The sequence below is a fragment of the Pinus tabuliformis genome, chromosome Q (genome assembly GCF_031772625.1).
Source record: "Pinus tabuliformis cultivar Carrire ecotype Pingquan chromosome Q, CPIR1, whole genome shotgun sequence".
Classification (NCBI taxonomy): domain Eukaryota; kingdom Viridiplantae; phylum Streptophyta; class Pinopsida; order Pinales; family Pinaceae; genus Pinus; species Pinus tabuliformis.
In genome coordinates, this window is record NC_142296.1 from 1,188,897,622 (window position 1) to 1,188,925,045 (window position 27,424).

Consider the following 27,424-nt stretch of genomic DNA (forward strand, 5'->3'; position numbering starts at 1 on the left):
AATGCATGTGTATTCCTAAAAACATGTGTCCATTCACATACCACATGCATGTTCCTAAAAATCTAAGAATGTGTGCATTCCTCAACTATGTCGAGATGGAAACCGATTAGCATCCTAGTTGACAACTCAACCCAAGTTAAATGCCCATGGTTTTGTGCATATTCTTAAGAAAGCACACAACATTAATGGCCCATTACTACTTTTAAGACTATCATATTCTTGCGAAAACCCCACACCCAAATTATCTAAATTGTTAATAACATTTTTAACTAAAATAATAGATAATTAATTAAACATTACTTTTCCATACTCAATCAATCATTCAATCATTACATAAGTATAATTATCAGTTTTTACCTAAAAAATAAATAAATAAAAATATTTATATTAAATATGCTAGGTAATTAGAAGAAGAGGAATTACAAAACCAGAGTATTCCAGAGTTATTATAAATATTCCTTGTGGTTAAACTATTTAAAAGAATATGTATGAGTGTGAGACTCGAATATTCAGAAATCATTCAATAAAGTGGTTAAATGATTCTTAAAAATTAAAACACATTGTTTTAGTGATTTGTAATTTTTAATTTAGTATTAGAATTGAAATTATTACTCTTTAGTCTTAGTTTTATGGGTAAAAAGATATAAATTGTATTTTTATATTTAGTAAATATTATATTATTTAAAAATAAATGAAATTTTTATAAATATTATATATATCATTTTAATATTATTAACTATACTAATAGGTTGTTTATTAACCGTCATAAAAACACAAGTAATTCATGTTGGACAAAAGACAATTTCTATAATCACATATTTATTTATAAAAGGAATGGATCCATGCATTATTGATTGTTCATTAATAAAGTTTTGATTAAAAAACTATGAGGAGAAGGATAGAAAACTAACATATAATGAGAAGGATGGCAATGGAAATATTTTAAACATTTATGAAAAATGACAAGGGAATTTAATTATTTTATAAATATTTTAGTGGGATTGAATTTTGAATTTATATTTAGGTTTTATATTAAATTTCTAAAAGCTAAATTATATTTTTATAATTACATAAAAGTAATATGTTATAATATGATTTTATTAATATAAAATTAATATTATTAAAATAGATTTTGGAATAATATTTAAAAGTTTTAACCATTATTATTTGAAAGTAATTGTTTATCATAATTTAGACGTTAAGAAAAAATAAATATATATAAACAAAATTTAGAATATTGAATGATAATATAAAAAGGATGTTTATAAAAAATTTACATATATTAAATATTATGATTTTTAAATATTTTAAAATAAAAGGTTGAATTTCAAATTTATTAATAACTTATATTTTTAATATTTTGGATTTGTCTCTGATGGGGTGGTCATTTGGCATAATATATGGCAGCAGGGTAGCGTACGAAGCTTGCCTAGTATCCACGGGCCCCTTTAATGCATCATAATGAGTAAAGTTGTCATTAAGTTCCCGTAGGTAGGCGACTCTCTCACTTGTGATGTTGATATATTCCATGCTAGGCACAGGAATTTGGTCAGTGTGGTGTTTCGGGCGATGAAGTGGGAGGTTGCAGAGGGAATTGGGTTTATGCTCTAGACTGCCCTGCCTAGACGACGACATCGGGCAAGCGAGAATTGCAGGGAATGGGATAATCCAGAATGACAGAAAGTCTTGGCCGGGGATGCTTGTGGGATCCCGTCACGTCGGAGGTGGCCAAGGCTTCAAGCCCTACCCTTGGGTACTCTGGTCTATCCATCGAGCAACTTGTGCTGTCAATAGAGGGGGGGTCTTTCCTCGACTCTTAGTATAATTATGTATTTGTCAGTCTTCTTCGTCCTATTTGCTATTGACCTCACACGTGGTTTTGTTCTAAGCTGAAGGTTTAGTGGAGATTCATCTTGGTTGGCTCTCTCTATGTTGGAGCGGACTGTATAGTGTTGGTTCTCACCAACACTCACAGTGGCCCGATAGCCAGGTTGTTCCAGTTTGGAGGGGAGCATTCTACGTGGGCACGAGTTGGGTTGGTGCCGACGAGTGACAAAAGGATTGGCGGAGCGTTTCCAATTATGACATCTTGGGGTTTAGTAATTCATTTTCTGAGCTCATTTCTCTTGTGCATTTCTGTATCAATTGATGTTTCTTGTTGAGGGCGAGGTTTTTATGTAGGCCCCCTGTAATGTTTCATTCAAGCTCCTGGGGGCATGGTGGTCTTGCCATGCCCGCCTTCAGTTTTCCTTGGTTTGCCGCCATGCCGCGACAGAGGGGTTGTTCTCGAGGGGGAGCTGCTCTTTTTTAGGAAGAGTGGCAGAGGCATAAAGAGTGGCCAACAGTGAAACATAGGAGGATGCTGCAATCTCCCCCACTCGCTCCCCGAGCCATGTAATACTGCTAGCTACCATGGACTCTCTGGCAGCCTAGCTACGAACAACGCCATGTTGATCGAAATGAATTAGTAGCCCACATGAATGATGTTCAACATGTTCAAAATGAAAATATTAGACATCTTGGATAACATCCAACGACAACATCAACGGACCAACGATCACCTTTGAACTCTGGAAGCAAGGGTGGAACACATAGACTTCCACATGCATGAACATCTAGAGTACTTTGCTACTCCTCCTGTGTTTCCTCCCAACCTGCTTCCTTAATATGTTGACTCCTTCTCTAGTTTAAATTCAATTTTGTTTACGTATGGCATGGCTAATAGGCCAATCAGAAATAAAAGTTGGCACCGAGTGTCTTTGTTTACCTCCATGCCCTATTCTCAAATGTATGTTCAGAATGAGAGAGAAGAGCTTCTTGAGATGAATTTTGTACTCAATTTCCCTTTGATAATATAATGAAAGCTTGTTCAGTGACAAAAAAAATAAAAGTTGGATTTGATATTTGATATTAATAATAAATATCATTGTATCATTATTTTAACATCAATATTTTCAATATAATTTTTACTATACTGATAGGCATAAATCCATGTGGGAAAGACAAAGAAAGCAATGTTTTGAAAATGTTCACACCGAATTTAAAATCACATCTACAATGTACACTCTCATATAATATCATGATTATTATTAACACAATCACATTAATAAATGTGGTTGAAATGTGTGTATAAACATATATCAACCATCATAATCATGTTAATAATTAATTAATGATAATAAATAATTAATTGACTCCTCCTTCATAATCATAATTATGTTAATAATTAATTAATAATAATTAATAATTAATTGACTCCTCTCTCCCAAATATGATTATTATTAACACAATCACATTAATAATTGTGGTTGAAATCATATATCAACCATTTGACTCTCCACTGCTCTCAGTCTGCGCTCCCACTGCCTTCCTCGACGACTATCCATCGCCATCGCCCGTACGGTGATCACGATGTTTCAGTTCAGCTATCCATCAAACAGCAAACATTAATTAAATTAAAATTAATTAAATCTTGTAATGTGCAGGTGACAGAATGTTCACTCGTTATTAAATCTTAGCCAACAATTTCTTAAAAAACAGAAAAGCTACAAGCCCACTTCCACTTATTGGCGTTGAAATATATACGCTTATTGGCGTAATTATGACCATGATCGTCGTGGTTCATTGTAGGAAGACATTGCGCAGGAAGAACTTGAGATGACCACTATGACTGAAAAACATCATGCCATCCTCGTTACAAAACAAGCTTGCAAATAATTATCATCGGGATTCAACTGGATTCAACTTTCATCCATGCGTTTGCTACGTTGCTTTCGTAGATGTCGTTGTGAAAGAAACACAGCAGTAAGGACGAATGAACCAACGACAAACCGAAAATGTTGTCCACGTCTCCAGCTTGCACGGAAATCATTCTGGTTATATGTTTATTTACTTAGATCATAGGTCAATACCACCTTAATTACTGTTATCTCGTCCTGTGCTGGTTATATGTTGAATTTTACTAAGATCATATGTCAACACCCAGTTTAAATAGAGTAGTCAACGAAGTCACAAATTTTCTTAGAAGATAGCGATAATTTTGCAAGATTTCTAGAAACAGAATTTATAATGGTTGAGCTTCAAGATTTTTTTATAGTGTTGAATCTATTTCACCTTAAAAAAAATATTTAAATCCGCATATATTAGATTTTTAGAAAAAAAAATTACCCCAATTCTAACTAAAATTTCAGAGCAAAATTCTCGCATAGATAGACAACGACATTGTAAACTCGATTACTATCGAGCTTAAAAGCATATGATCCATCACGTTTCAAGATTGGAATCGGACGCTATTAGCGCGCTTTTTGACAGACTATCATATATTTGAATTATGTCTCCTCTCTCAATGAGTGCCCTAACGTGTCACTATAGTATTTTTTATTATGTTTTGGCGTTGTCTATCGAGAAATTTACCCGGAAAGTTATTTTTACTAAAATCTGAAGATTTTTTTTTTTTTAAAAAACATGTCTATAAGAGCATTTGAATTGTTTTTTGATGCTGGAAATGGATCCAGTGTCATCAAAAACCACTGAGCACCCAAAATCCTGAAGTTTGACCATTGTAACCAAGATTTCCCAAAATTTCTGCAGAATTTTGTCAAAAATCATGCTGGAATTTCCACTATTTTTGGGTTGAATCTTGCCTCTTTATACTACTCTTTATGTTTTCTCTTCTAACAAAAATTCTAATGAGTTAGATCCAACTTTTAGTTGAGCTTTCCCAAAGAGTTCGTTTGATTGTACACTAATGTGAAAAATTATAACATGGACAAGTATTATGATGGAATTCATACATGCACTATATTATAGAGTAGTTTAAAGAGGCCACAAATTTTCCTGAAAAATAGTGGAAATTTTGGCATAATTTTTGTTAAAATAGTGTTATAATGGCTAAACTTTAAGATTTTGGGTGCTGAAAGAGTTTTTGATCGTATTGAACCCATTTCCCACCATTAAAAATGCTATTCAAACACTCTTGTAATCAATTAAAAAAAAAAAAAATCATCATGACAAAAAATAACTTTCCCAACAAATTTATGGCCTCAATAAATAGTGCACGCCTTATTCGTCGATTCTTTTAGCCTTCTATCTTTGAAAAAGAAAATCTGCATGCTTATTTAGGTCACCTCTCTCTTTAATTTCTACCGCGAATGACATAGCCATTAATTAATTAATTTGTAAGATACAACCTGTAAGGACATGCAGTCCTTGAACGCGCTCCTGGCTTGAAGTGAGAGGACAAACGAAGAAGTGCGAGCTCATAACTACAACGCGACAGAGTTATGTTATAATGCAAAGTGCGTAGGAGGAGAGCGAGTTGTTTTATAGCATGGGGAGCATGAACGCTCAACCCACAGCCGACCAACAAATGTAGCAAGGCCGACTTGACTTGTGGACGTTTGGATGATGGTTGACAAGATGTTTAGAAGTGTTTGCGATGAAGTTTGAGGGCGTGGGCAGGTCGGCTGGGTAGCCACGACCTTGCCTTGCCACTCGTATATATTGGTGATGTGCAGAGCTCATTTGGACATCGCATCATCGCTCAACGAACTCGCTCATGAAGAAGAAAGCGCAGATCTAGTGCGTGGACGCAGCAAGAGGTAAAGGTGCAAAACTTGGGTGATGCGCCCATTCTTGGGCAAGGCCGCACGGAGGTAGCGTGTATCTTGGTGTTGGGTGACGGCGCAGGTAGAGGTTGCCCGTCGGTTGGAGAAGGGCATGCACGAGTGTGGCGCCCAGTTGTGCGAAGGTGCACCCGACAGTTGAACGAAGGCGTGGGCACCCGGTTTGTGCAATGACTTGGCATGGGTTCTTGGGTGACTCGGGTGAGCGCCCATTCATCGTGCAAGTGTGCACGGTGAGACATTTGGTGAAGCCGGTTGTGCGAAGGGGGTGTCTTGGTGACTTGGTGGAGTCACCCACCCGTCGTGCACGAAGACAAGGTTCGGTTGTGAAGTGCGAAAGGCAGCTTGTGTGAGGGCGCGCCCACCCACCTTGGGCAAGGAAATCTTGGTTGTCGCACGAAGGTGTGACAAGGTTGTAAATTTGGCTAAGTATGAAACTTGGTGTTTCCAAGTATACTTGTAAAGCTTTGTAATATTGAAAGATTGTATAATATATTATTTGGGCAGACTCATTGTTCAGGGAGTTGCCCCTCCCTTCATACTGTGCAATTGTGTTCTCGTTTATAATTGTTGATGTTAATGAATGTGTATTGGTGTTCATTGGTATAAAGGAAACATTAATAATACTTGGTTGCGAAACACAAACTAAGTAGGATAAGTGGTTAGGCGTAGTCCACGAACATAAGTATTGGTGAAAAGAAAGTGTTCGGTGGTGCCGCACCTTGCCAAGTGCAGTTGAAAGACTACCGCCGGCCTATGGGCGTGACAGTTGGTATTAGAGCAAAGTTGCTCGTGATGAAGTGACAGTTGGTATCGGAGCTCAGTTGGAGCTGGTGATTGAAGCTGATTCAGGGTTGAAGAAGCTTGACAGTTGATGACAGTGGAAGCAAGTACTTGCAGGTGAGGGAAGATGTTTCACATATAAGTGGAACAAGGGCTGGTTCAGGTTGCAGGCAACTTGGTGAAGCTGTTGGATGGTCGAAACTAGATCGCAAAGAAGAAGGAAGCTGTTAGCAATGGCACCTAACTTAGGCTAGGTCTAGTCACGGTGCGAAGGATGCTACTATGGCATTCATTGAAAAGGTGTTGGAGAAGATGGAGGACTTGGAAGCTTTCTGGACTAGGAAGATGGACTTGATTGAGAGAGATCAAGAGGCCAATTCGAAGACGAAGGAAACGCTTGATGAACTCTGGACTCAACATGAGTACACTGATCTTATGTGTACACAACTTGAAATAAGGGTCAAGGAGGTTGAAGAGGCAAGAGACTGAGGTCTTGCAGAGATCGTGGACTTGCAAAAATCTCTTGACGAAGCCAGAGATGAGATCGCGGTGTTGAAGAAGGCCGTGAGGCATAACTCAGGTGGAGGAGTGCCTCATGTGAAAGTCAAGGAACTAGAATCTTACGATGGTACAAGGAGTGTGAAGACTCTTAGCAACTTTCTATGGGACATGGAGCAATACTTCGAACACTTGGGTCTATTTGATGATGAGACGAAGGTGAAGGTAGCTGCTTAGTTCTTGAAGAAAGATGCTAAGATGTGGTGGCAAAGGAGGATGGATCATATTGCCAATGGCAGTGCTACTGACATTACTTTGTGGGATGAGATGAAGAAATCTTTGCAGACCCATTTCAGTCCTCAAGATGAAACGTGGGAAGCAAGGATGAAGATTAAGTTCATAAAGAAGACAGTGAACCTTCAGACATATCAGTGGGAGTTTGCAAGTACGGTTCTGGAACTTCCTGACATGGCAGAGAGGGACAAGGTGTTCAATTTCATTATTGGATTGAAGCCTTAGGCACACAATGAAGTGAAGAGGCAGAAGATCAAAACACTTGAAGAAGCTTTTGCTGCTGTGCACCGGCTGGTGGAGCATTATGATGAGACATCTGATGATAGAAAGAAGAATTCCGATAAGCCGAAAGAGAAGAAGAAGGATGATGCTTCGAGATCGGATGATAAGTCGAAGACAAAGAAAGCCTTGAAGTGTTAGATATGTTGTTGAACCACATATGGTGAAGAATATCCCTTCTAGACCAAAAGTGGCTACTATTTCACAATCTAATACGAAGAATGAAGTAGCTTCTATGGGGATGATGCAGATACTTGGTGTTGTTGCTGCTACAGAGGTGGTCTCTCGGAGGGATCCTGAGAGGAACAGTTTGGAGTATGTTTGGATGAAGGTTGAGGGTGCTGATATACTCACTATGGTGGATAGTGGGGCTACTCACAACTTCATGAGTGAAGATACTGTGAGAAGGATTGGGCTGAAATTTGTACCGGTGAAGGCACAGATGAAGACAGTCAATTCTCCTCCTGATAGTGTTCTTGGTGTTAAGCTAAAAAGGTGGACACAACACTAGGTGAGTGGATAGGGAAGGTTGACTTCACTATAGTGCAGTTAGATGACTACGAAGTTGTGCTGGGAATGGAATTCTTGAAACAATTTGATGGTATGATCGTTCCACATTTGAAGAGGCCGTACATTTATGATGGAAGGGAATATGTTCCCATTGGTGTTCCAACCATTGGAGTGACAAAGCCTGATTGTAAGTTGGTAGTAATGGAAATGGAGGATGAGAAGTGAATGAAAGACATGAGTAAGCGATTGTCTTCTGTTGAGGCAAAGCTTACCTAGCAGTCATTGGTCATTAGGACTCTTTCTGATAGTATCTTGGATTTGTCAAGAAGGCTAGAAGTGGTCGAGGATGATGATGATGATGATGAGGCATATGTGAGGCCGAATGTTCGGGAGGAGGATCGGGTCACTTATCTATAAAGGATAGAGATAGAAAATCTTGACAGATGGATTGAGATGATTAGCGAGGGTGAGCCTTCAGGCTCTACTCCCTATACATCTTCTTAGATGACATAGAAGATGGGGTTCATTGTTAGCTTCTCATGGCAGTGAGTCCTTAAAATAGGTTGAGCAGGTATGGTAGATGGTGCAGGGATGGCTTGGCATCAAGCATCATGACATGTTGCAGATGGGATGGAGTTCCTGAGCATGGGTGAGATTCTTGGTGAGTTCGGGATGTGGCAAAATCCGAGATAGGCTAGTGAAGTCATGAGGATGGACATTCTTATGATTTGAGTGTGACAGTTGGACTGATCACCCGACTATTTCAAGTCATGAGGGCTAGCAATGTACTAGAGAGATGTTGACATCAGGCAGGCATGAAGGATGACAGTTCACAGGATGAGGACGACACATGTTGGAGATGGAAGTTCTACATATGTTGCAGGGATGTTTATAGTATGTGGAGGAGTTGACATCATGGACCAAGGATGAGACAAATATTGAACTTGGTGGATGGCTACCAGGATGGTATGTTGTCGAGGACGACAACGACTTCAGGTGGAGAAGGATGTAAGGACCTGCAGTCCTTGAATGCACTCCCGGCTTGAAGTGCGATGACAAACGAAGAAGTGAGAGCTTAGAACTACAATGCGCCGGAGTTATGTTATAATGCGAAGTGCGTAGGAGGAGAGCGAGTTGTTTTATAGCGTGGGGAGCATGAACGCTCAACCCACGGTCGACCAACAAATGTAGCAAGGTTGAATTGACTTGTGGGCATTTGGATGATGGCTGACGAGATATTTAGAAGTGTTTGCGATGAAGTTTGAGGGCGTGGGCAGGTCAGTTGGGTAGCCACGACCTTGCCTTGCCACTCGTATATATTGGTTATGCGCAGAGCTCATTTGAACATCGCATCATTGCTCAACAAACTCGCTCATGAAGAAGAAGGCACAGATCTAGTGCGTGGAAGCAGTAAGAGGTAAAGGAGCAGAACTTGGGTGATGTGCCCATTCTTGGGCAAGGCCGCATGGAGGTAGCGCGTATCTTGGTGTTGGGTGATGGTGCGGGTAGACGTCACCCGCCAGTTGGAGAAGGTCGTGCATGGGTGTGGTGCCCAGTTGTGCGAAGGAGCACCCGACGGTTGAATGATGGCATGGGCGCCCGATTTGTGCGACGACTTGGCATGGGTTCTTGGGTGACTCGGGCGAGCGTCCGCCCATCGTGCAAGTGTGCATGGTGAGACATTTGGTGAAGCCAATTGCGAAGGGGGTGTCTTTCTGACTTGGTGGAGTCACCCGCCCGTCATGCACGAAGACAAGGTTCAGTTGTGAAGTGCGGAAGGCAGCTCGTGTGAGGGCATGCCCACCCGCCTTGGGCAAGGAAATCTTGGTTGTCGCACGGAGGTGTGACAAGGTTGTAAATTTGGCTAAGTATGAAACTTGGTGTTTCCAAGTATACTTGTAAAGCTTTGTAATATTGAAAGACTGTATAATATATTATTCGGGCAGACTCATTGTTCAGGGAGTTGCCCCTCCCTTTATACTGTGCAATTGTGTTCTCGTTTATAATTGTTGATGTTAATGAATGTGTATGGGTGTTCATTGGTATAAAGGAAACATTAATAATACTTGGTTGCGAAACACAAACTAAGTAGGATAAGTGGTTAGGCGTAGTCCACGAACATAAGTATTGGTGAAAAGAAAGTGTTCGGTGGTGCCGCACCTCGCCATGCGCGGTTGAAAGACTATCGCCAGCCTGGGGACGTGACACAACCGGTTGTGACAGCCAGCAACAAATAGATCCTATGCTATTGGGCTTTAATTGAGTGGCGGTTGTACATGCTTACCGTTCGATTTTTGAGCTAGGGCTGTATATGCCCACCATTCAATTATTCCAAGGCCAAAATTGAACTATGCGCATATACAGTCGCGGCTCAATACAGCTCGATAACATAAGATTTATTTGCTGCCGCGACTTAGTCACCACGGTGACACTTGTTCTTCTCACAGCTAGAAGGTCAGAAATATGACCATTGGGTATGCCACAACTATGGCAACTTATTTTTCTGGCAGCTTGGAAGTCATAAATGGCCCATCAAATGTGCAAGGTGGAGGAAAATTACATTATTGCATCGACGTATCAGTAAAATAGTCAGTAATAAATTTCTCCTTCCACTTAATAGCGGCGCTAAAGGCTATTAACTACGAATGTGTAGGGCATAGCAGCGTTCAACTCATGCCGTTTGTATGATGACACAATTTTACCACTGTAAATAAAGGGACAAATTTCCCATAGTCACAATGAGAGATTTGGTTTTTTTTTTTTTCAAACTTGTGACGTTTGCACTCTCGACCAAAGTATTTTGAATATCAATGATTGTTTTAACTGAGTTTGTGCCAAAATTGTGATAGGATTTGCTACTCTAGTAGGGTGGGAGTCAAATATAATAGAAAATTTTAAAACTTACAAGTTGATGAAGAAATAATAGCAAATTATACATGGACTCAAAATGAACCCATCACACCATCACCTATTATCCATACTATATATACATTTCAAAGATAGCACAATATACTAGATTTGTTGAATTTGTCTAATCGAGGCTAACAGATTATGTCAACAACATTTTAATAGTCACTTAATATAATATTATATTCTGTGCACATTTTCATGGATTTATAAATATGAATATTCGAAGAATTATATTACAAATATTGATGTTTAAATAATAAAACAATAGTATTTTGATTAAGATCTTTTCCATGTGATGTTTTGAAAGATCTTAATCATTATATCATGAATCATATAAACATCTAATCTAGTATTTATTATTAATAAAAAAGATCAAATTTAAAATATTAAAAATATAAATTAATAAATTTAAAATATAATATTTTATTTTAATATATTCAAAAGTTAATTTCATAATATCTCATGTATAAATATTACTATTTGTGTAATTTTTTATAAATATTATTTTATTGTTATTATTAAATATTTTAGATATTATTTATTATTTTTTCTAATATTATTTTAATAGTAATTGAAATTTTAAATATTTAATATTTAATATTTAATTTTGTTTAATATTTATATCTAAATATTATTTTAAAATTTATTTTGATAGCATTGGTTTTTTATTAAATACAATTACATTGTAATATATCATTTTATCATAATATTAATATTGTATCTAATTTCAAATTTAATTACTTAATTATCAATGACTAATTGTATCCATCTTAACCCTCGATCTATCAGTCACAAGAGGGATCAAGTCTCTTGAGGTGCAATTTTTTCCTCAAGTTTTGCACTCATAAAAGAGATTTGCACCTCGAGAGATTTGATCCCCTGATAGATTCAGGGTTAATATGGATCTGGGCTAGTTGTAATTAAAGTAAGAAAGCTCACCATTACGACATGATATGTTCCAAACTTCAATATTTATATTATTATTCCATAGTTCAAGTATTATTATAGCTATTATGTAATTAAAGTGCATGATATGTTACAAAGAAATTTGTAGAAAATACATGGTGGACATATTATACACAAAAATAATTCGTCTATTGTAATCAAAGCCAAACTACAAGCCACATAAATAGTGCTCATGAGATCCAAATCCAAACAAGGAGAATCTTGTACAGAAAATATCTCAACAAAAATCCAACAACCAACAACCAAATCCTACCTATTTAATAATGTAGGCATTATTCCAAGTCATGAAAAATTATAATTCACATGTCACATCTGTCTGACTGGTCTTCCTCGACACTTATCCTCACTGTGAAGTCTCTAGGACAACGTTCTTTTCAACACCACAATATTTGAGCTTCCCATTCAACTCATTTAAGACATAACCGTCTCTAACCATCTTTGATGAACCTTGTATAATTGACGCTTCTTGATCTCCCAAAGGACAATCTCAATATTGTGTTGTATCGGGCAGCGAATTATGCAACTGACCTTTCTAAACACATGGATCTCATAACATAACTTGCAACTGATGCTCTTGAAGCTCGAAGCACAACAAGATCCATTAGCGAATAACAAATTCACACAATAAAATTAGCGATATGCTCCCTCGGCACAAAAGAATTATGAAAACACCTAATTTAATTATATTATTATGTTCATTTAACTGGTTGTGCACTTTTATAAACTCACATAAAAACACACTAAAAACAATGAAAAAAATCAAGCAATGAAATGCAACAAAGCACTAAACCGGACAAGGATAAAACCAATGGCATTCTTTGATATCATAATTTATGGTGCCCTCTAATCAATGTTTACAGATCTAGATAGAAAATGGCTCTGATTGTGAAAATTTAATCATGAGAAATGCATCTTCACAACAGATCACAAAGAACAATCCAAATGGTGTTGGACTCTTCTTCATGACATTGTGATCTTGACTTAGTGCAGCTATAGACTCCATTTCTATCACATTATGCAGTAATTAGAGATTGATATTCCCGCAACCTCCTTTTCACGCAAGTACATACCCCATCTATTAATGCTTGACCTCTTTTCAATTTACCCCTCATTAACCAAAATATAAGCTCTTAAATAAAATTAGGACTGTAAGTGTCAAATAAATAAACATAAAAGCTTAAACTATCCACATTGAAAGACTTCTTCCCATAAGAAAACGGCGAACCACTTTCTTAATATGTGTATTCCTTAACGAACATTCACTCTGATGTATTCCACAACAAAAAAAAGCTTCATGCGGCTCCAATAATGCTTACAAATGCTCCGAGGTTTCCGTATCCAAACCTTATAAATCAAATGCCACTAATGGAAAAATATGGTGTGCCAGTGAAACCAATAGAAGCCCAGTAATGCTCATTGTTAATATTCCATCCCCCACCATAGCGCTTGGAGTGTCTAATGGATTATGCATGTGTGTTCGACTTGCTGCTAGAATTAGGGGAATATTCTCCACAAAGGAGTAGTTGGAAAAGGCTCTAAATGCACGATACCACCTTGTAACATGTTCTCTAGTGCAAACAAAGCAAGCAATTTTGTAGGTGCATACTGAAAAGGAGCAGAGACAACAGGAATGCTGAGGATATACACACTGATATGCCTCCACACATTCTTAGTAGCGAAGTAGTGTCCACACATTGTATAACGTTATAGTCGGGTAAATCCCCTTTCATGACATTGTAAGGAAAAAGAAAATCACTAGAGGATGTCACATGGCCCACACGAAATTTTGAAAACATCGCTTAATTCCCAACGCTAGCTCATAGATTCAGTTTGACTATGGTTTTGCCTAAGGGAATATACATGATGGAATTCTAGGGATTTCTTATCCAACCTATCTTGCAGGTTGTCTTTCGCTTTCAACAAATTTGCTCAAAATCGCATCATGGGGATTACAATAGAATTCACAGGAAAACAAAACTCATTGAAAACAAATCTAATCTGACACATCTATGTATTTACATATTTATAGGGAATCAAACTATCACAACTCTCACATACTTTTGGGCCCTCCCTTGAAGGAGTCAAGCCGAAATAGGCTTTGATAGTAACAAATAAATTGGTAGAGCAGACATGGTGGACATATTTAACACAAAATAATTCATATATTGCAATCAAAGCCAAATTACAAGCGACATAAATAGTGCTCATGAGATCCAAATCCAAACAAGGAGAATCTTGTTGAGAAAATATTTCAACAAAACTCCAACAACCAACAACCAAATCCTACCTATTTACTAATGTAGGCATTATTCCAAGTCATGAAAAATTATAATTCACATGTCACATCTATCTGACTTGTCTTCCTTGACACTTATCTTCACTCTGAAGTCTCTAGGACAATGCTCTTTTCACCACCACAATATTTGAGCTTCCTATTCAACTCAATGAAGACATAACCGTCTCTAACCATCTTTACTGAATTTTGTATAATTGACGCTTCTTGATTTCCTGAACGACAATATCGATACTGTGTTGTATCGAGCAGTGAATTATGCAACTGACTTTTCTACACACATGGATCTCATAACATAACTTGCAACTGATGCTCTCGAATCTCGAAGCACAACAAGATCCATTCGCGAATAACAAATTCACACAATCAAATTAGCGATATGCTCCGTCGGCACCGAAGAATGAAGAAAACACCTAATTTAATTATATTATTATGTTCATTTAACTAGTTGTGCACTTTTATAAACTCACATAAAACACATTAAAAACAATGAAAACAATCAAGCAATGAAATGCAACAAAGCACTAAACCAGACAAGGATAAAACCAATGGGCATTCTTTGATATCATAATTTATGGTGCCCTCTAATCAATATTTACAGATCTAGATAGAAAATGGCTCTGATTGTGAAAATTTAATCATGAGAAATGCATCTTCACAACAAATCAGGAACAACAATCCAAATGGTGTTGGACTCTTCTTCATTATGTTATGATCTTGACTCAGTGCAACTATAGCCTCCATTGCTTTCACATTATGTAGTAATCAAAGATCGATGTTCCTGCAACCTCCTTTTCATGCAAGTCCATACCCCATCTGTTAATGGAATGTTGATGCTTGACCTCTTTTCAATTTACCCATTATTAACCAGAATATAAAATCTTAAAAAATTTAGGATTGTAAGTGTCAAATAAATAAACATAAAAGATTAACCTATCCACATTGAAAGACTTCTTCCCGTAAGAAAACGATGAACCACTTTATTAATATGTGTATCCCTTAACGAACATTCACTCTGTTGGATTCCACAACAACTACAAGCTTCATGTAGCTTCAATAATTCTTACAATTCTCCGAGGTCTCAATATCCAAACCTTATAAATCAAATGCCACTAATGGAAAAAAATGGTGTGGCAGTGAAACCAATAGAAGCCTAGTAATGCTCATTGTTAATATTCCATCCCCCACCACAGCGCTTGAAGTGTCTGACGAATTATGCATGTGCATTCGACTTGCTGCTAGAATTAGGGGACTATTCTCCTCAAAGGAGTAGGTGGTGAAGGCTCTAAATCCACGATACCGCCTTGTAACATGTCCTCCAATGCAAACAAAGCAAGCAATTTTGTAGGTGCATACTGAAAAGGAGCAGAGACAACAGGAATGCCGAGGATATACACACTGATATGCCTCCACACATTCCTAGTAGCGAAGTAGTGTCCACACGATGCATAACGTTATAGTTGGGTAAATCCCCTTTCATGACATTGTAAGGAAAAAAAATCACTAGAGGATGTCACATGACCCACACGAAATTTTGAAAACTTAGCTTAATTCCCAAGGCTAGCTCATAGATTTAGTTTGACTATGGTTTTGCCTAACAGAATATACATGATGGAAGGCTGGGGATTTCTTATCCAACCTATCTCATAGGTCGTCTTTCGCTTTAAACAAATTTACTCAAAATCACATCATGGGGATTATAATAGAATTCACAGGAAAACAAAACTCGTTGAAAAAAATTCTAATCTCACACATCTATGTATTTACATATTTACAAGGAATCAAACTATCACAACTGTCACATCGTTTTGTGCCCTCCCTTGAAGGAGTCAAGCTGAAACAGGTTTTCAATAACAAATAAACTAGTAGAGCAGACATGGTTGACAGATTTAACACAAAAATAATTTTTATATTGCAATCAAAGCCAAATTACAAGGCACATAAACAATGCTCATCAAATCCAAATCCAAACAAGGAGAATCTTGTTGAGAAAATATCTCAACAAAAATCCAACAACCAACAACCAAATCCTACCTATTTACTAATGTAGGCATTATTCCAAGTCATGACAAATTATAATTCACATGTCACATCTATCTGACTGGTCTTCCTTGACACTTATCTTCACTCTGAAGTCTCTAGGACAATGCTCTTTTCACCACCACAATATTTGAGCTTCCTATTCAATTCAATGAAGACATAACCGTCTCTAACCATCATTGATGAATTTTGTATAATTGACGCTTCTTGATCTCCTGAACGACAATATCGATACTGTGTTGTATCGAGCAGTGAATTATTCAACTGACTTTTCTACACACATGGATCTCATAACATAACTTGCAATTGATGCTCTTGAAGCTCGAAGCACAACAAGATCCATTAGCGAATAACAAATTCACACAATCAAATTAGCGATATGCTCCCTCGGCACCGAAGAATGAAGAAAACACATAATTTAATTATATTATTATGTTCATTTAACTCGTTGTGCACTTTTATAAACTCACATAAAAACACACTAAAAACAATGAAAACAATCAAGCAATGAAATGCAACAAAGCACTAAACCAGACAAGGATAAAACCAATGGGCATTATTTGATATCATAATTTATGGTGCCCTCTAATCAATATTTACGGATCTAGATAGAAAGTGGCTCTGATTGTGAAAATTTAATCATGAGAAATGCATCTTCACAACAAATCAGGAACAACAATCCAAATGGTGTTGGACTCTTCTTCATGACGTTGTGATCTTGACTCAGTGCAACTATAGCCTCCATTGCTTTCACATTATGCAGTAATCAGAGATCGATGTTCTTGCAACCTCCTTTTCATGCAAGTCCATACCCCATCTGTTAACGGAATGTTGATGCTTGACCTCTTTTCAATTTACCCATTATTAACCAGAATATAAACTCTTAAAAAATTTAGGATTGTAAGTGTCAAATAAATAAACATAAAATCTTAACCTATCCACATTGAAAGACTTCTTCCCATAAGAAAACGATGAACCACTTTATTAATATGTGTATCCCTTAACGAACATTCACTCTGTTGGATTCCACAACAACAACAAGCTTCATGTAGCTTCAATAATTCTTACAATTCTCCGAGGTCTCAATATCCAAACCTTATAAATCAAATGCCACTAATGGAAAAATATGGTGTGGCAGTGAAACCAATAGAAGCCCAGTAATGCTCATTGTTAATATTCCATCCCCCACCACAGCGCTTGAAGTGTCTGACGAATTATGCATGTGCATTCGACTTGCTGCTAGAATTAGGGGACTATTCTCCTCAAAGGAGTAGGTGGTGAAGGCTCTAAATCCACGACACCGCCTTGTAACATGTCCTCCAATGCAAACAAAGCAAGCAATTTTGTAGGTGCATACTGAAAAGGAGTAGAGACAACAGGAATGCCGAGGATATACACACTGATATGCCTCCACACATTCTTAGTAGCGAAGTAGTGTCCACACGATGCATAACGTTATAGTTGGGTAAATCCCCTTTCATGACATTGTAAGGAAAAAAAAATCACTAGAGGATGTCACATGACCCACATGAAATTTTGAAAACTTAGCTTAATTACCAAGGCTAGCTCATAGATTTAGTTTGACTATGGTTTTGCCTAACATAATATACATGATGGAAGGCTGGGGATTTCTTATCCAACCTATCTCATAGGTTGTCTTTCGCTTTAAAAAAATTTACTCAAAATCACATCATGGGGATTATAATAGAATTCAGAGGAAAACAAAACTCATTGAGAAAAATTCTAATCTCACACATCTATGTATTTACATATTTACAGGGAATCAAAATATCACAACTCTCACATCTTTTTGTGCCCTCCCTTGAAGTTGTCAAGCCGAAACAGGCTTTGATAGTAACAAATAAACTGGTAGAGCAGACATGGTGGACAAATTTAATACAAAAATAATTTGTATATTGCAATCAAGTCCAAATTACAAGCCACATAAACAGTGCTCATGAGATCTAAATCCAAACAAGGAGAATCTTGTTGAGAAAATATCTCAACAAAATCCCACAACCAACAACCAAATCCTACCTATTTACTAATGTAGGCATTATTCCAAGTCATGAAAAATTATAATTCACATGTAACATCTGTCTGAATAGTCTTCCATGACACTTATACTCACGCTAAAGTCTCTAGGACAAGGCTCTTTTCACCACCATAATATTTGAGCTTCCCATTCAACTCATTTAAAACATAACCGTCTTTAACCATCTCTGATGAGCTTTGTATAATTGACGCTTCTTGATCTCTCGAGAGAAAATGTCTTTGATTGCGAAAATTTAATCATGAGAAATGCATCTTCACAAAAGATCACGAACAACAATCCAAAATGTGTTGGACTCTTCTTCGTGACGTTGTGATCTTGACTCAGTGTAGCTATAGCCTCCATTGCTTTCACATTATGCAGTAATCAGAGCTCGATATTCCCGCAACCTCCTTTTCATGCAAGTCCATACCCCATCTGTTAACGGAATGTCAATGCTTGACCTCTTTTCACTTTACCCATTATTAACCAAAATATAAACTCTTAAAAAATTTTAGCATTGTAAGTGTCAAATAAATAAACATAAAAGCTTAACCTATCCACATTGAAAGACTTCTTCCCGTAAGAAAACGACGAACCACTTTCTTAATATGTGTATCCCTTAACGAACATTCACTCTAATGGATTCCACAACAACAACAAGCTTCATGCGGCTTCAATAATGCTAACAAATGCTTCGAGGTCTTAGTATCCAAACCTTATAAATCAAATGCCACTAATGGAAAAATATGGTGTGCCAGTGAAACCAATAGAAGCCCAGTAATGCTCATTGTTAATATTCAATCCCACACCATAGTGCTTGAAGTGTCTAATGGATTATAAATGTGCATTCAACTTGCTGCTAGAACTAGGGGAATATTCTCCACAAAGGAGTAGGTGGAGAAGGCTCTAAATGCATGATACCGCCATGTAACATGTCCTCTAGTGGAAACAAAGCAAGAAATTTTGTAGGTGCATACTGAAAAGGAGCAGAGACAACAGGAATGCTGAGGACATACACACTGATATACCTCGACACATTATTAGTAGCGAGGTAGTGTCCACACGATGCATAACGTTATAGTTGGGTAAATCCCCTTTCATGACATTGCAAGGAAAAAAATAATCACTGGAGGATCTCACATGACCCACACGAAATTTTGAAAACTTCACTTAATTCCCAGTGCTAGCTCATAGATTCAGTTTGAATATGGTTTTTCCTAAGGGAATATACATGATGGAAGGCTGGGGATTTCTTATCCAACCTATCTCACATATTTTCTTTCGCTTTCAACAAATTTTCTCAAAATCGCATCATGGGGATTACAATAGAATTCACAGGAAAGCAAAACTCATTGAAAAAAATTCTAATCTCACACATCTATGTATTTACATATTTACAAGGAATCAAAATATCACAACTCTCACATCCTTTTGGGCCCTCCCTTGAAGTAGTCAAGCCGTAACAGGCTTTGATAGTAACATATAAATTGGTAGAGTAGACATGCTGGAAAAATTTAACACAAAAATATTTCGTATATTGCAATCAAAGCCAAATTACACACCACATAAATAGTGCTCATTAGATCCAAATCCAAACAAGGAGAATCTTGTTGAGAAAATATCTCATCAAAAATCCAACAACCAACAACCAAATCCTACCTATTTACTAATGCACACATTATTCGAAGTCATGACAAATTATAATTCACATGTCACATCTATCTGACTAGTCTTCCTTGACACTTATCCTCACTCTGAAGTCTCTAGGAAAATTCTCTTTTCACCACCACAATATTTGAGCTTCCCATTCAACTCATTTAAGACATAACAGTCTCTAACCATCTTAGATGAACTTTGTATAATTGACGCTTCTTGATCTCCCGAAGGACAATCTCGATACTGTGTTGTATCGAGCAGTGAATTATGCAACTAACTTTTCTACACACATGGATCTCATAACATAACTTGAAACTGATGCTCTTGAAGCTCGAAGCACAACAAGATCCATTAGTGAATAACAAATTCACACAATCAAATTAGCGATATGCCCCCTCGGCACCGAACAATGAAGAAAACACCTAATTTAATTATATTATTATGTTCATTTAACTGGTTGTGCAATTTTATAAACTCACATAAAAACACACTAAAAACAATGAAAACAATCAAGCAATGAAATGCAACAAAGCACTAAACCAGACAAGGATAAAACCAATGGCTATTCTTTGATATCATATTTTATGGTGCCCTCTAATCAATATTTACAGATCTAGATAGAAAATGGCACTGATTGTGAAAATTTAATCATGAGAAATGCATCTTCACAATAGATCACGAACAACAATCCAAATGGTGTTGGACTCTTCTTCATGATGTTGTGATCTTGACTCAGTCTAGCTATAGCCTCCATTTCTTTCACATTATGCAGTAACCAGAGATCGATATTCCCACAACCTCCTTTTCATGCAAGTCCATACCCCATCTGTTAACGGAATGTCGATGCTTGACCTCTTTTCGATTTACCCATTATTAACCAAGATAGAAACTCTTAAAAAAATTTAGGATTGTAAGTGTCAAATAAATAAACATAAAAGCTTAACCTATCCACATTGAAAGACTTATTCCTGTAAGAAAGCGGTGAACAACTTTCTTAATATGTGTATCCCTTAACAAACATTCACTCTGATGGATTCCACAACAACAACAAGCTTCATTCGGCTTCAATAATTCTTACAAATGATCCGAGGTCTCAGTATCCAAACCTTATGAATCAGAAGCCACTAATGGAAAAATATGGTGTGCTAGTGAAACCAATAGAAGCCTAGTAATGGTCATTGTTAATATTACATCCCCCACCATAGCGGTTGAAGTGTCTAATGGATTATGCATGTGCGTTCAACTTGCTGCTAGAATTAGGGGACTATTCTCCACAAAGGAGTAGGTGGGGAAGGCTCTAAATGCACGACATGTCCTTGTAACATGTCCTCCAGTGCAAACAAAGCAAGCAATTTTGTAGGTGCATGCTGAAAATGAGCAGAGACAAGAGGAATGCCGAGGATATACACACTCATATGCCTCCACACATTCTTAGTAGCGAAGTAGAGTCCACACGATGCATAACGTTATAGTTGGGTAAATCCCCTTTCATGACATTGTAAGGAAAAAGAAAATCACTGGAGGATGTCACATGACCCACACGAAATTTTGAAAACTTCGCTTAATTCCCAACACTAGCTCATAGACTCAGTTTGACTATGGATTTGCCTAAGGGAATATACATGACGGAAGGTTGGGGATTTTTTATCCAACCTATCTCACATGTTCTCTTTCTCTTTCAACAAATTTGCTCAAAATCGCCTGATGGGGATTACAATAGGATTCACAGGAAAAGAAAACTCATTGAAAACAATTGTAATCTCACACATCTATGTATTTACATATTTATAGGGGAATCAAACTATCACAACTCTCACATGTTTTTGGGCCCTCCCTTGAAGGAGTCAAGCTGAAATAGGCTTTAATAGTAACAAATAAATTGGTAAAGAAGACATGGTGGATAGATTTAACACAAAAATAATACGTGTATTGCAATCAAAGCCAAATTACAAGCCACATAAATAGTGATCATGAGATCCAAATCCAAACAAGGAGAATCTTGTTGAGAAAATATCTCAACAAAAATCCAACAGCCAACAACCAAATCATACCTATTTACTAATGTAGGAATTATTCCAAGTCATGACAAATTATAATTCACATGTCACATCTGTCTGATTGTTCTTCATTCACACTTATCCTCACTCTGAAGTCTCTCGACAATGCTCTTTTCACCACCACAATATTTGAGCTTCCCATTCAACTCATTTAAGAAATAACCGTCTCTAACCATCTTAGATGAACTTCGTATAATTGACGCTTCTTGATCTCCCAAAGGACAATCTCGATACTGTGTTGTATCGAGCAGTGAATTATGCAACTAACTTTTCTACACACATGGATCTCATAACAAAACTTGCAACTGATGCTCATGAAGCTCGAAGCACAACAAGATCCATTAGTGAATAACAAATTCACACAATCAAATTAGTGATATGCCCCCTCGGCATTGAAGAATGAACAAAACACCTAATTTAATTATATTATTATGTTCATTTAACTGGTTGTGCACTTTTATAAACTCACATAAAAACACACTAAAAACAATGAAAACAACCAAGCAATGAAATGCAACAAAGCACTAAACCGGACAAGGATAAAACCAATGGGCATTCTTTGATATCATAATTTATGGTGCCCTCTAATCAGTATTTATAGATATAGATAGAAAATGGCTCTGATTGTGAAAATTTAATCATGAGAAATGCATCTTCACAACAGATCACAAACAACAATCAAAATGGTGTTGGACTCTTCTTCATGACGTTGTGATCTTGACTCAGTGCAGCTATAGCCTCCATTGCTTTCACATTATGCAGTAATCAGAGATCGACATTCCCGCAACCTCCTTTTCATGCAAGTCCATACCCCATCTGTTAACGGAATGTCAATGCTTGACCTCTTAATCACTTTACCCATTATTAACCAAAATATAAACTCTTAAAAAATTTAGATTGTAAGTGTCAAATAAATAAAAATAAAAGCTTAACCTATCCACATTGAAAGACTTCTTCCCATAAGAAAACGACGAACCACTTTCTTAATATGTGTATCCCTTAACGAACGTTCACTCTGATGGATTCCACAACAACAACAAGCTTCATGTGGCTTCAATAAAGCTTACAAACGCTCCGAGGTCTGAGTATCCAAACCTTATAACTCAAATTCCACTAATGGAAAAATATTGTGTGCCGGTGAAACCAATAGAAGCCCAGTAATGCTCATTGTTAATATTCCATCCCCCAGCATAGCGCTTGAAGTGGCTAGTGGATTATGCATGTGCGTTCAACTTGCTGCTAGAATTAGGGGACTATTCTCCACAAAGGAGTAAATGGACGATACCGCCTTGTAACATGTCCTCTAGTGCAAACAAAGCAAGAAATTTTTTAGGTGCATATTGAAAATGAGTAGAGACAATAGGAATGCCGAGGATATACACACTGATATGCCTCCATACATTCTTAGTAGCGAAGTAGTGTCGTCACGGTGCAAAATGTTATAGTTGGGTAAATCCACTTTCATGACATTGTAAGGAAAAAAAATCACTGGAGGATGTCACATGACCCACAGGAAATTTCGAAAACTTCGCTTAATTCCCAAGGCTAGCTCATAGATTCATTTTGACTATGGTTTTGCCTAACGGAATATACATGACGGAAGGCTGGGGATTTCTTATCCAACCTATCTCGCAGGTTGTCTTTCGCTTTCAACAAATTTGCTCAAAATCGCATCATGGGGATTGCAATACAATTCAAAGGAAAATAAAACTCATTGAAAACAAGTCTATTGTCACACATCTATGTATTTACATATTTAGAGGGAACCAAACTATCACAACTCTCACATCTTTTTGGGCCATCCCTTGAAAGAGTCAAGCCGAAACAGGCTTTGATAGTCAAAAATAAATTGGTAGAGCGGACATGGTGGATAGATTTAACACAAAAATAATCTGTATATTTCAATCAAAGCCAAATTACAAGCCACATAAAAAGTGCTCATGAGATCCAAATCCAAACAAGGAGAATCTTGTTGAGAAAATATCTCAACGAAATCCAACATCCAACAACCAAATCCTACCTATTTACAAACGTAGGCATTATTCCAAGTCATGACAAATTATAATTCACATGTCACATCTGTCTGACTGGTCTTCCTTGACACTTATCCTCACTCTGAAGTCTCTAGGACAATGCTCTTTTCACCACCACAATATTTGAGCTTCCCATTCAAATCATTTAAAACATAACCGTCTCTAACCATCTTTGATGAACTTTGTATAATTGACGCTTCTTGATCTCCCGAAGGACAATCTCGATACTGTGTTGTATCGAGCAACGAATTATGCAACTGACTTTTCTACACACATGGATCTCATAACATAACTTGCAACTGATGCTCTTGAAGCTCGAAGCACAACAAGATCCATTAGCGAATAACAAATTCACACAATCAAATTAGCGATATGCTCCCTCGGCACCGAAGAATGAAGAAAACACCTAATTTAATTATATTATTATGTTCATTTAACTGGTTGTGCACTTTTATAAACTCATATAAAAACACACTAAAAAAAATGAAAACAATCAAGCAATGAAATGCAACAAAGCACTAAACCGGACAAGGATAAAATGAATGGCCATTCATTGATATCATAATTTATGGTGCCCTCTAATCAATATTTACAGATATAGATAGAAAATGGCTCTGATTGTGAAAATTTAATCATGAGAAATGCATCTTCACAACAGATCACGGACAACAATCAAAATGGTGTTGGACTCTTCTTCATGACGTTGTGATCTTGATTCAGTGCAACTATAGCCTCAATTGCTTTCAAATTATGCAATAATCAGAGATCGATATTCCCGCAACCTCCTTTTCATGCAAGTCCATACCCCATCTGTTAACGGAATGTCGATTCTTGACCTCTTTTCACTTTACCCATTATTAACCAAAATATAAACTCTTAAAAAAATTTAGGATTGTAAGTGTCAAATAAATAAACATAAGAGCTTAACCTATCTACATTGAAAGACTTCTTCGTGTAAGAAAATAGCGAACCAGTTTCTTAATATGTGTATCCCTTAACGAACATTCACTCTGATGGATTCCACAACAACAACAAGCTTCATGCCGCTTCAATAATGCTTACGAATGCTCTGAGGTCTCAGTATCCAAACCTTATAAATTAAATGCCACTAATGGAAAAACATGGTGTGCCAGTGAAACCAATAGAAGCCCAGTAATGCTCATTGTTAATATTCCATCCGCTACCATAGCACTTGAAGTGTCTAATGGATTATGCATGTGTGTTTGACTTACTGCTAGAATTAGGGGACTATTCTCCCTAAAGGAGTAGGTGGCGAAGGCTCCAAATGCACGATACCGCCATGTAACATGTCCTCCAGTGCAAACAAGGCAAGCAATTTTGTAGGTGTATACTAAAAAGGCGCAGAGACAACAAGAATGCCAAGGATATACACACTGATATGCCTCTGGACATTCTTAGTAGCGAAGTAGTGTCCACACGATGCATAACGTTATAGTTGGGTAAATCCAATTTCATGACATTGTAAGGAAAAAAAATCACTGGAGGATGTCACATGACCCACACGAAATTTTGAAAACATCGCTTAATTCCCAAGGCTAGCTCATAGATTCAGTTTGACTATGGTTTTGCCTAAGGGAATATACATGATAGAAGGCTGGTGATTCCTTATCCAACCTATCTCATAGGTTGCCTTTCGCTTTTAACAAATTTGCTCAAAATCGCATCATGGGGATTATAATTGAATTCATAGGAAAGAAAGTCTCATTGAAAACAATTCTAATCTCACACATCTATGTATTTACATATTTACTGGGAGTCAAACTATCACAACTCTCACATCTTTTTGGGCACTCCCTTGAAGGAGTCAAGCTGAAATAGGCTTTGATAGTAACAAATAAATTGGTAGAGTAGACATGGTGGACAGATTTAACACAAAAATAATTCGTATATTGCAATAAAAGACAAATTACAAGCCACATAAATAGTGCTCATGAGATCCAAATCCAGACAAGGAGAATCTTGTTGAGAAAATATCTCAACAAAAATCCAACAACCAACAACCAAATCCTACCTATTTACTAATGTAGGCATTATTCCAAGTCATGAAAAATTATAATTCACATGTCACATCTGTCTAACTAGTCTTCCTTGACACTTATCCTCACTCTGAAGTCTCTAGGACAATGCTCTTTTCACCACCACAATATTTGAGCTTCCCATCAACTCATTTAAAACATAACTATCTCTAACCATCTTTGATGAACTTTGTATAATTGACGCTTCTTGATCTCCCGAAGGGAAATCTCGATACTGTGTTGTATCAAGCAGTGAATTATGCAACTAACTTTTATACAGACATGGATCTCATAACATAACTTGCAACTGATGCTCTTGAATCTCGAAGCACAACAAGATCCATTAGCGAATAACAAATTCACACAATCAAATTAGCGATATGATCCCTCGGCACTGAAGAATGAAGAAAACACCTAAATTAATTATATTATGATGTTCATTTAACTGGTTGTGCACTTTTATAAACTCACATAAAAACACACTAAAAACAATGAAAACAATCAAGCAATGAATGCAACAAAGCACTAAACCGGACAAGGATAAAACTAATGACCATTCTTCAATATCGTAACTTACGCTGCCCTCCAATCAATATTTACAGATCTAGATAGAAAATGGCTCTGATTGTGAAAATTTAATCATGAGAAATGCATCTTCACAATCGATCATGAACAACAATCCAAATGGTGTTGGACTCTTCTTCATGACGTTGTGATCTTGACCTAGTGCAGTTATAGCCTCCATTGCTTTCAAATTATGCAGTAATCAGAGATCGATATTCCCGCAACCTCCTTTTCATGCAAGTCCATAACCCATCTGTTAATGGAATGTTGATGCTTGACCTCTTTTCACTTTACCCATTATTAACCAAAATATAAACTCTTAAAAAAATTTAGGATTGTAAGTGTTAAATAAATAAACATAAAATCTTAACCTATCCACATTGAAAGACTTCTTCATGTAAGAAAACAGTGAACCACTTTCTTAATATGTGTATCCCTTAACAAACATTCACTCTAATGGATTCCATAACAACAACAAGCTTCATGCGGCTTCAATAATGCTTACAAATGCTCCGAGGTCTCAGTATCCAAACGTTATAAATCAAATGCCACTAATGGAAAAATATGGTTTGCCAGTGAAACCAATAGAAGCCCAGTAATGCTCATTGTTAATATTCCATCCCCCACCATAGCACTTGAAGTGTCTAATGGATTATGCATGTGTGTTCGACTTGCTGCTAGAATTAGGGGACTATTATCCACAAAGGAGTAGGTGGAGAAGGCTCTAAATGCACGATATCGCCTTGTAACATGTCCTCCAGTGCAAACAAGGCAAGCAATTTTGTAGGTGCATATGATAAAGGAGTAGAGACAACAGCAATGTCGAGGATATACACACTGATATGC